General features: G+C 39.8%; 1 long non-coding RNA gene across 1 annotated transcript; it reads left to right on the top strand.

The window, feature by feature from the left end:
- Positions 1-9,539: 9,539 nt before the first annotated feature.
- On the top strand, positions 9,540-11,028 carry LOC109478310. Its single transcript, XR_002140722.1, has 3 exons — positions 9,540-9,639; positions 10,100-10,232; positions 10,895-11,028. It is a non-coding gene; the product is annotated as an uncharacterized LOC109478310 (long non-coding RNA).
- Positions 11,029-11,063: the final 35 nt, after the last annotated feature.

The raw sequence follows: 11,063 nt of genomic DNA, 5'->3' as shown, positions 1-11,063 counted from the left end.
GAGGTCTTGATGAGACCTCAAATGATTAGATTTTGGGCCCCCCTAGCGGGCTTGTTATGGTACTGCAGCTGAACTTCCGGTTTTGATATCTCATGATCTAGACATGCTAGAGTGACGAAATTTGGATGGTAGGTAGCTCTTGTGCTGGGGAAGAAGTGACGTGAGTTTGGGCCCCCTAGCGGCTTGCTCTAGAACTGCAGGGATATATTCTTGAAAATATTCAAAAGGGGATAACTCAAGAACCGATTGACGGATCGTCGTGATTTTTGGTATGTAGGTAGCTTACGCGATGTTTAATATAATTATGTGACAATTATGCAAATATGGATGTAATTTGCATAATTTATGGGGAAATTCTATAAATCAGCTGCATTCCATGATAGGACAATTGAAGCTTGTGACATTGGTAATTGACAATGAGAGAAACACAGGAAGATATTGATTATGTTAATAATGACTTAGTTTGCATAATTAATGAGAAAATTTTATAATTATGTAATGATAACTGCCTGGAATTTCATACTTGTGGTATTTGAAAGTTTAGTTGACGTGAACATCATTAAACATAATTTATTCAAATCAGGACCTCATTTGCATAATTTATTAGGAAATGCTAGAATGCATTGTTTGTTAATATATATAAGACTGTCTTTTGGTTGAGATTATGAATATATGATAAAATGATATAATTCATGAAAATTAGGTTCCTATTTCTTAAATCAGGGGGGAATAATCTAATCTATAATTTGTCAGTCATAAAGTTTAACATCATTTGGCGAAGGTATGAGATCGGGGAACTCTAGTTTCATGATAAATCGTATCGACAGACAAAACCAGCATCCATAATCTAAGAGTAGCATAATCATAATTCCACTGAGGTAACAAAACTTCATGATTCCTACTCTTTTACCGGTAAATTATATTGACAAAGCATATTCCCTTATTTACATAAATCATAGTTTTATTATATTGTTTTAAAAAGGTTACGTTATCCGATATATTACTACTTGGCCTTTGTAAAAGATTTTGGTTTCTGGCATTTTGATTCTACGTATTATTTGTAAATTATACGTGCAGACAAACCATACAGCCTTTATCTACAGGAAACATACTGATAATTGAATGTTACAGATGATGCTATGTGATACATTACTACAGCCAAGTCATTTGTATTCTATTCATGGTAAATTGTATTTAGCATGTATCCTTTATCTACATGAGGCATACTAACAGTCCCATGTTTAACGTAATTAGATGTATAAAACTGGTACCAAGGTGGTATTCGGCCTAGCTATTTCTATATTCATGATTTTTTTTATTTATAGTAGTTGGATTAAAAGACATTCACGTTCCTACGGCAATATTTGAGAAGAGTTGATAGTATTCAACATATCACGGATTAATTGGATCGGCAGATATCAAAGTAATTTGTTTGACTTTTAGGTGGCTTGCTTTATTCTTTTTAAAATAACTTGGGCTAACGGACACGGATTAAATCTTTATCTTTGTGAACCATACCCCGTATTTGTGAAAAGGAAAATAGGTTTTCTCACAAGAACACAGCAACCCACTATGGTCAATGGTGAGCTTACCAAGATTATACGTTACACAGTGTAGTTATACGGAAGATAGTTTTTGTAGACTGTACAAGTCTCATCACAAATGATCTTTATTCTACGTTAATGGTCAGTACTCTTTGTGTGTTTAATGCCAATGTCGTTTAATATGATACAGAATTGAATAGTGCGACACTACATACCTACCAGTAGGCAAAATGACATTTTCCTCAACTATGCCATTTCTTCAAATTCACAATCGTAAAGTTTACGTTGTGATAAAACAGATTTCTACCGGCGTTTTCTTACACTTCATGGATTATGACTGTCAAATGTCGGTATCAGTTCTCTGTGGTAGAAAATATAGGGCGCTAAGAGAAAGTCCATGAAAATGTATGCTATTATATAGGTCCACAAAGTATGGTATTCTATTTGTGTAGAAATATCATGATGGCATTGAAGTTAGAATGTGAATGGAGGGAGGGATAAAACCATAATCCTACAGCCGCCTTAAAGACCGGACAGAGGCAATAGTGGGCAGAGTGCTTCCATTTGCTTGGCATTCGGGAGGTCCAAACTCCGGGTCATATCAAACACTTTGATAAGGCCACAGCAAGTAATTTTATGGATGACATCAGCGCGCGCATGAATTTTCGTCTTGAAAAGAAATTGTTGCCTTCTGACAGTGGTCAACATGCTAGAAATGGGCAAAAATGTCTGTTTCCATGCCGGAATGTGGATGGCTGATAAATATGAAAAGAGGAGACAAGACAAGGATGTGATTGATTCTTTTTTTCTTTAACTTTGATACAGTGATGTATATCCTTTTATATGTGATGTTCCCATTAAATCAAAACCATCTGTACAATGGTACAAGTTACTCATGCACATCCACTGTACAATAATAACTGCCAGAGGTCATGACGAAGTGAAGTAAAACTAACGTGAAATGACATATCCAGTAGGGCAGAGCCGTCAAATAATCGTTTTGATTAATCATTATCAGGCCACTCGTCTGTGCCCGTTATAATTGATTGGAAAGAGTTTAGAGGAGAGCACTACGCACCGTCCTTGGCATGAACTACATTGACTACCAGACCGCTCTGCTCAACACAGGCCTGTAGTCACTCCAACAACGACGGGTAGATTTGCACCCTGCACATATCTTGTTATCAATCTATGTTAAACTACGAGTTTTTAGTAGATAATTAATCTTTTAATCATTAAGATATGCCAATTTGTTTTATATAGAAATTAAGAATTTACTTTTAAAACAGTAAATACCCACAGTTTGTGTATTATAATATAAAACGAGCTCAATGGTGTGTAAATACTAACGCAATTCAGACTTTTGTCTGCTATGTTGTATTGTAAATAAAGTTTCAAAGTTAAATTTCAAAGTTTCAAAGTTACTCATGCACATCCCCTGTTGTACGATAATAACTGCCGGAGGTCATGACGAAGTGAATCAAAACTAACTTGAAATGACATATTCAGTAGGGCGGGAAGACAGGCCATCAAATAATCGTTTTGATTTGATTAATCATTCTCATTCTCATACTCGTCTGTGCCCGTTATAATTGATGGCATGAACTACATTGACTACCAGATCGTTCTGCTCAACACAGGCCTGAAGTCACTCCAAGAACGACGGGTAGATTTGTGCCTGAAATTCGCCCCCAAAAACTTGAATCCAGAAATGCTCCCACCAAGAACTGGAGACAGCCACAGCCTCGCCAAAAGGAACTCTGATAAACTAAGGACCATTAAGTGCATGACTATGAGATACAGAGATTACTCCATTCCGTTTCTAACACGATTACTCAATAGCTGTTAAGAATAGAGCGAAAGACTACTGATTTTTTTAGTTTAGAATTCTCGTACAACTTTTAATCCCTTTAATGTCATTTCTCTTACTGAAGTGTGCGTAATATTTTAGAACTAATCTATATTGCCGTTACTGTCTGTTTTTAATATTGACTCTTTACAGAAAATGATCATATGGACTTATCGCAAAACTAAATGCCAACACTCGTAACCTGTGTTACACCTTTAATTTTGATTTAATTTAGTTAGAGACAGTTAGGGAATGGCTTCGAGGTGTCAACTGAAATAAACCATTTATATAACCATTCATATATAATTAATAATTACCCGCGCATACAGTATACCACTGCCTGGCAACACGTACTATTACTTCTCGACGCCTCTACAACGGCTATTCCATTATGTAGTTAGTTACATGAAATGTGCATGACTGGAGGCTATTCGGCGTCATTGATATTTTATAGGAGTCTTCATGGTGTCGAAGGTATTGCACACAAACGCGTAGAAATATTTGTTAATGCTTCCTTGGGTTGTAATTCGGGTGTCAGGAAGTATCAAGAAAATCCTACTTTAGTAGTCAACGACATCATAAAGACTCGTTGTTGATGAAAAGGTCATTGCCGGCAAAGACAACTTACACAACTCAGAATGTAGACCCCAGTGAGTTAACTTTTTAACTGCGTCGTGTTTCCATTAGGTTTGCCATGATGCCATCTCTGCTTGGCTAAAACATCCCAGTGAATTGCCTTGAAAGTTCATCTGTGTTGGTGATAATCATAGTACGTAAAATGTTGAACTTTATTCCAACACAAGGTTTCACAGAGATCAACATTTCAACGACCGCTGTCGCCTTCATTAGTATTATGAATGTAATCGCGTTACGGTTCTAGACACGAGACTTTCAGGATCCGTGACGTAAGCAATTGATCAATTACGCAGTGCAAGGGAGTTTATATCGTCCGACATCTCTGTAAAGTGATGGCTGGAGTGCCCTGTCCAACATCCTAGAGGAGTTAAGCAACTCTTCAAAATTGTAAAGATGCACGCAAATGTCGAAGATTTTGTTAGAGGAGTACCTTCTAGAGATGTCAAAAGTGATAATGGAAAACAATATGGATGCACCACTTAGAGGATAACTAGATTTGACAGTGTCTTCCTGCTTTATACGGATAATGCGATCAATGATGAAAAGCAACAATTTTCCAACTGACCTACATAAAGAAATTGTTTTGGCTTTTCGTCTTTTGAAGGATGGGTTGGAATATGGAGAATGAGATCTCAAACTGATTTTAATTCCCATTGTTACTTATGGTCGGCATATTATTTTATTACAAGACAGACGTCGTGTCACATATGTTACAGGTGCAGTGATTGTATCAATGCTAAATAGCGGGTCACGACAGTTTTTTTACAACAATAGAATGAGTCTATCAACTATATGGACCTCCAGATTGTCTTATGGTAGATCCCCAAACTATATCATAACATACATGATTCTTTATGGTGTATAATGTGTAACTGTTCTTGTACCAAATTCTTCTGTGCAAAAAACATAATGTCGTTGAAGCCGTCTTTAAACAATACAATCTATAGCTGAAGCTGAAGAATTCAAACTGAAGCTGAAGAATTCGAACTACACCAGCCAATTTATAGACGATACAAACATGGACAGAAATGCCCTGGGGGGGGGGGGTTCCGATCGAACTCGACGGAGTGAGCTACTTAAGAAGTGAGTGGGTCTGCTGCCTAATGACAAATGCATGCTCATAACTACCCACCAGGATGCATTGATTCGTTGTCTAAAACGTCTTTAAAGTTTCTAGAAGAGGAAGTCGAAGGAATGTTTAAAACTGAAAGGAAATTACCTGGCTCATGTCTTGAAAGTTGTGTTGACAGAAGTCATTATGAAACAAGTTTGAACTGCAATATCCAAAACTACAAATTTGACTTACCCAACCATCCCTCAACAGAGACGGGGGCCGCCACAGACTTTCTGCAGCCTAAGATCAACTGCTCACGGAGTCATGAGTGCTATCTGCGTGACGTCACCGAAGCGGTGGATTGCTCATTCCTTGACAAAAACTGGAGTTGTACAGTCGAAAATTTGGGCAAGTCCAAGTTCTTGTGTTGGAGTTCAAAGTTTTGTTATACCTGGCTCATATTTGTTCATTATAAAGGCTTGTGGGTGATTATATTTCGCCGTACACGATACGTAAAAAAGAGTTAAAACTTCTTCTTATACTAATTAAATAAGGTAGTGAGATTTAAAAATCTCACTATAGAGCCTTTCGATAGAATATAAGCCCTGCTTCGTGTCTCTTCTGTCGTTCAATTCATCATGGTGGTTAGAAGGAGGCGTTTCCGTGATTCGTATTAGCTAATTAGACCATTATGACCTTGGGGCAAGCAATGTTCTTGTCTGTTGACCTCAATTTGGCCAAACGTCTTCCTGCCTTAAACCGCATCTAAATTTTCGATTTTGAAATCCTTCGAGATTTTCTGACATCCAGGTTTCCAATTTTGAAATCCTTCAAGATTTTCTGGCATCCAAATTTTCGATTTCAAATCCTTCAAGATTTTCTGGCATCCAGATTTCCGATTTCAAATCCTTCAAGATTTTCTGGCATCCAGGTTTTCAATTTTGAAATCCTTCGAGATTTTGTGGCATCCAGGTTTCCAATTTTGAAATCCTACGAGATTTCCAAATTTGAAATCCTTCGAGACTTTCTGCCATCCAGGTTTCGTCTGTTGTTAACCATCTGTAGGAAAAATGTTACGTCAGCTTGTTTAACAATGGTATAACGTTACTGAACTATGAAATAAAAATGATAATACTAGGCATCTATGTTTTTAGTTTCAAAACAAACCGCTGTAATTGCCAATGGGTAGAATATTCTTTATTCAATATAGCAAATGCAGTATCTTTGAAATATTATTTGCTACCAAATTCAAGAGGACAAAATGCCGAACATTACACTACGAACGATACATTTCAATAAATATAGGGTGTACGTAGAAACTAAAAGATATCTCTCAATGTTCACTAACTGTAAATGTTCGATTCATTGTTCTATTTTCCTTGCACGTAATGCCATTTCCCTTAGGTGACAGGTTTTCTATTTCAAAAACCATTGACAGTTAAAAAGAATGACACATTCTGTTGTTTTCTAGCCTCTACCAGGCTTGAGGAGGCGGCTGGAAAGAGTAGAAATCGGCCAAAATAGAGAGATAAGCATGCCAAGGGTGTTTGGCCGTTGAGAGAACAGTTCGCCGCCCCACTGTTCTCTCAACGGCCAAACTCCCTTATCAAGCTTATCTCGCTATTTTGGCCGATTTCTACTCTTTCCAACCGCCTCCTCAAGCCTGGTAGAGGCTAGTTGTTTTCTGCACTTTTAGCAATTGTGAGAAAGAGGACTGTAATTGAAGACACCAATACCAGTGGACATGTTCCCTGCTGTAGTGCTTGCACAACTCTGTGGGCTGTGGCCCACTGTTTGTTGAAGCGCTCTATAAACCGACACGCGCTTAACATTTAACTACAGACGAACTTCCTCGACAGTTTGACTCGACAGTAATGCGAGTGACGTCATGATGAGAGACACAGAGCAATTTGCGCTAATTTGGCTATTAGTAACGCTAGGGAGAAAAACGCCAATATAAAACCATGAAATAGCCATTCAGAAATGAGGTCATTGCCTCCGTGTCAATCACACTCCTCTGTATCTCTATCGGTAGAGCTGGTATAACCGCCCTTCGGCGTAACACACCAGCTTTGCAGGCAAACGGCACGGCAGCAGCTAGATATATCACACTGAACGACTTGTTACACTCAATCTTTATACATTTAATTGCAGGACTTGTTTAAAGCTTTCTAGTGATGATGCCCCAACTGTGCTTGGTGACAACGAGTTCCACTCTACAATACCCCCCCCCCGGAAAGTCTAAATCGCACGTCTCTCGCCACAAAACGAACCAATGGGCGGGCCGCATTTTGCCACACACACACACACACACACACACACACACACACACACACACACACACACACACACACACACACACACGCACACACTTCAAGCTACACTGGTATGTTTGTAACTATAGAAGTATGGATCATTTTGTTAGAAACGAAACACACCCGTCTTCTAAAGTTGATGATTATGTCCAATTCATGACAAAGTCGGGATAAGGTCTGAATCAGTCTGAACTGCAGCCAGAATTCTGCAAAATTCCCGGAACAAGGGCCAGAATTCTGGGAAGACTTCTGCAGGATTAGGTTAATCCCCAAGGGGTCCTCGATGGCCGCTACACATACATTTTTCTTCAATCATTTTACCTATGTACTATATTAGTCCATCTTGATGTAAGATGAGGTATGGGAGTTAGTCCGGAGTTAAACTAGAATTCCAGAATTAAACAGGAGGCTGTTGCTTTTAATTCATTTTTTACAGCCGTTGGATTCAAATTTCAACGCCGTGGACTAGATGTTTTACGAATGAAAAAGAATGCTGAGGGCTGTTTATCAAACTGTTTCCTTTACAATTCATGCTAAATTCATCAGAACGTGACAAAACCTAATGCATTGTATGTAGTGTTTGAGGCATATAATGGAGGATTCATGCCTCCCACACCCAACCACATATAGGTAACCCAGTGGTTAAGCTAGCGGACACAGTACTAAGAGGTCACGGGTTCAGTTCCCGGCTAGATGTTCTGTCCTTGGGAAAGGTACTTAACATGATTTCACTTAAGCCACAGCAGCGCAGGTATTTTTTTAATGGCTGACATCAGTACGCGCGTTAATTTCGCCCGATTTGGGAGAGAAAAAAAAACAAACAAGAAACTGTTTTGCCTTCTGACGGTGGTCAACATGCCGAAATGGGCAAATATATTGTAAATGTCTACCGGTTCGGAGACCATCAGGCATCCAGCAAACTTGAGGCATTGTTCGCGTTTGATCGCAAATGTTCATATGTTCCATCGCATACAATCCAACCCAGTATAATAGCTGCCCATAAAAGTACGACTATCCGTTTTGCTAGAATTCTAGCTAATTGAGATCTTTGCACATCTACAAGGACAATACAAACGTAAAACTGTTGAATACAAAAATAAAAAATCTGTTGTGATACCATGTTTTGGCACCTTAATTCTTGTTTAACAAGGCCTTAAAATTTGAAAATGGAAGAATCTTGTTTTTTAGGGCTGCCTTGTTTTTTTTCGCCCTATCGCATTAGATTTGGAGTCTGCGGAGGATATCCTCCGTAACATTTACTTGCTTTGGCCTTACTCCATCCAGGTGTTCCTGTTTTATGCACAGCCCATGCACAGCGTCGCAGAACGCCTGCGGAACACGTACACCTAATTGCATCCTGTAAGCCGTAGAGAGCACCAGTCGGACTGAAATGGCAATGTAGCTGTCATTAACGGGCTCCCTTTGGTAAGAAAAACCAATGAGAGCAAAGACTTCTGTCTGAGGACTTTTCACTGCACATTTACTGGGGTTTTACAACTGTTGAGTGTTGTATAGGGATACTAATAGGCCATATACAAGCTGGATACCTGTGTCTGTACATCCCTTCCCACTGTATATCCATTCCCACTTAATTTCCTTTACCTTTTTGCCATTCTAAAGCTACATCTCTCTATATAGTGGTGCGCACGTACTTGGGGTCCCGTTGATGAGTTCAACATGTGTTAAGACACAAATAAAACAGAGACTGAGCCGATTCCTTATATCTGCTTGGAGGTAAGGCCGTGTCATGTTTTCTGTGACCTGTTTATCTGTTCTCGGTGATTCGGAAAGAGACGCGAAGCAGTGCTCTGTCTCCGAGTCAAACACGCCGTACACGTTTCGCACTCGCTTATCACATTCCTTACCTGCAACCCTCTTTTATTTGACGTCTACCAGACTTTGCAAGGACGACAGTGATTGACGCTTCCGTGTGCCAAGAGACTGGGTGTTCCATACTTGGTGCAGTCCCCGCATACGGAATGCCGTCTTGGACACGCAAACTTCCCCCATTGGCTAGAAAGAAGAACAATTTGCATATCAGTGACGTCATGGCCAGTTGTCGCACGTTCTCAGCTTGATATCTCGTTCTAAAACCACGCGAGATCTTGGAAGGCGGTCCCCATGGTATATGAGTGTGTGTATATAATACAGACTTCGCATTGGCTCCTCACCAAGTTGGACGCTGCTGTATTATCCTGTCATTCTTGTCTAGAAGGAACGCACGGGTTTTAGGCAGTGAAGGTAATTTATTTTCATTTTATGTTCTTGACTGATGCCGTCGTAACTGCAGAGTGTAAAACATATGTGTGGGTGAGATGGGGTGTTAACCAAAAAGCTGCGTCTATGAGACATATGAGTCTCCTAAGTCCTATTCCGGCCAGACCATTACATGTATTGACGCATGAGCATCTATCATTCTCTCAACCTACGTGTGTAGCAGTGTTAGGAAGGAACGAGCAACGTGTTAGCTTTTCAATCGCTTGCAGATATATTGAACTGGAAAGAAATTCTCGCGCCAACAGTCTGGTGTTAGAGTTGCCGTGAAAGCCGACCCTGCAGCTAACGCTACTAATCATCTGTGTCTCTGCAAGCATAACTGTTGAGCGACGCTAACCAAATCTGAATTTGCTGTTTTGAGTACCAGGATAGGAAAAGGGAGGAAAGATTTAACGAGAAGACGTCCTGTTTTACCCCTGCACAGTGTACAGACCCTCGTGTGCAAACAGAAGACATATGGCGCAGTCGGGGAAGACGGAAGACCTTTCAATTAACTGTGCTCCGGCGTGAGTCAAAGTGACGAGAGGTGGTTTCAAGAATCCTCGGCATTTCTTAAGGTCAGTCTGCTTATTTACGAGGAGGGTTAATCATTAGTCTTAGGCGCTGTTAGCAAGCATTCTTTTTCAATACCCATTACAGCTGTCATGTGTCCTATAACGCGATGGTCTGTTGGTCTATATCCTTTATTTGCTGAACCAAGGAAGAATAACATGTAGTGTTGGCAGTGAAGTAGAATTAAATAAATAAAAGAAACAAAGCACAGGATGGAACTTGAACTCAGATGAACTTATGGCGCCAACCTATTTCAACAAGTAACGACCAGTAGATTCTTTTAGATAAAAAATGCTGGAAATTGCATGTACTGTGGCAGTGCATGAGGACAGGGTTTTGAATGTAAACATTTGTAGCCGCAAAGTTATGGCATGGCAATCGACACTGTGCGTAGCTTTTGGCTCCAGTGTCAGAAGGCTGCATGAAAAGTTGTATTGAGTGTCACGTAGGTGTGGAAATACGGTTTTGACATTGGGACTCGGGTGTTTTGCTTTCACACTTGTCTGTCGACATGGCTGGTGACATGGAAACGTGGCAAAGCAAACATTTAAAACGCACTGTTGTTCTTTCGCGTTATCTTGACAACAGAAAACACCATTGGGATCAAACCAACGACTACTGCTTTCAGTCAAGTTGAAACCCGTGTTTCTGTCATTTTACATTGCAGAGCCGCAGGGATGATGTGGCGGTGGTAGCTGCCTCTGACTTTCAGCATGGACGGCTTCGACATCGAAAAAACTCGAAAATCTCCTCGAGTCAATTGAGGAAAGCGATTTGCCAACGGTAGACGCAAATTACCACTACAACACTTCTCAAGACTTCAAAACGTACTTATA

The sequence above is a fragment of the Branchiostoma belcheri genome, unplaced genomic scaffold (assembly GCF_001625305.1).
Source record: "Branchiostoma belcheri isolate BF01 breed outbred unplaced genomic scaffold, Haploidv18h27 scaffold43, whole genome shotgun sequence".
In the NCBI taxonomy this organism is placed as follows: Eukaryota; Metazoa; Chordata; class Leptocardii; order Amphioxiformes; family Branchiostomatidae; genus Branchiostoma; species Branchiostoma belcheri.
This window is presented reverse-complemented; position numbering and strand designations above follow the sequence as displayed.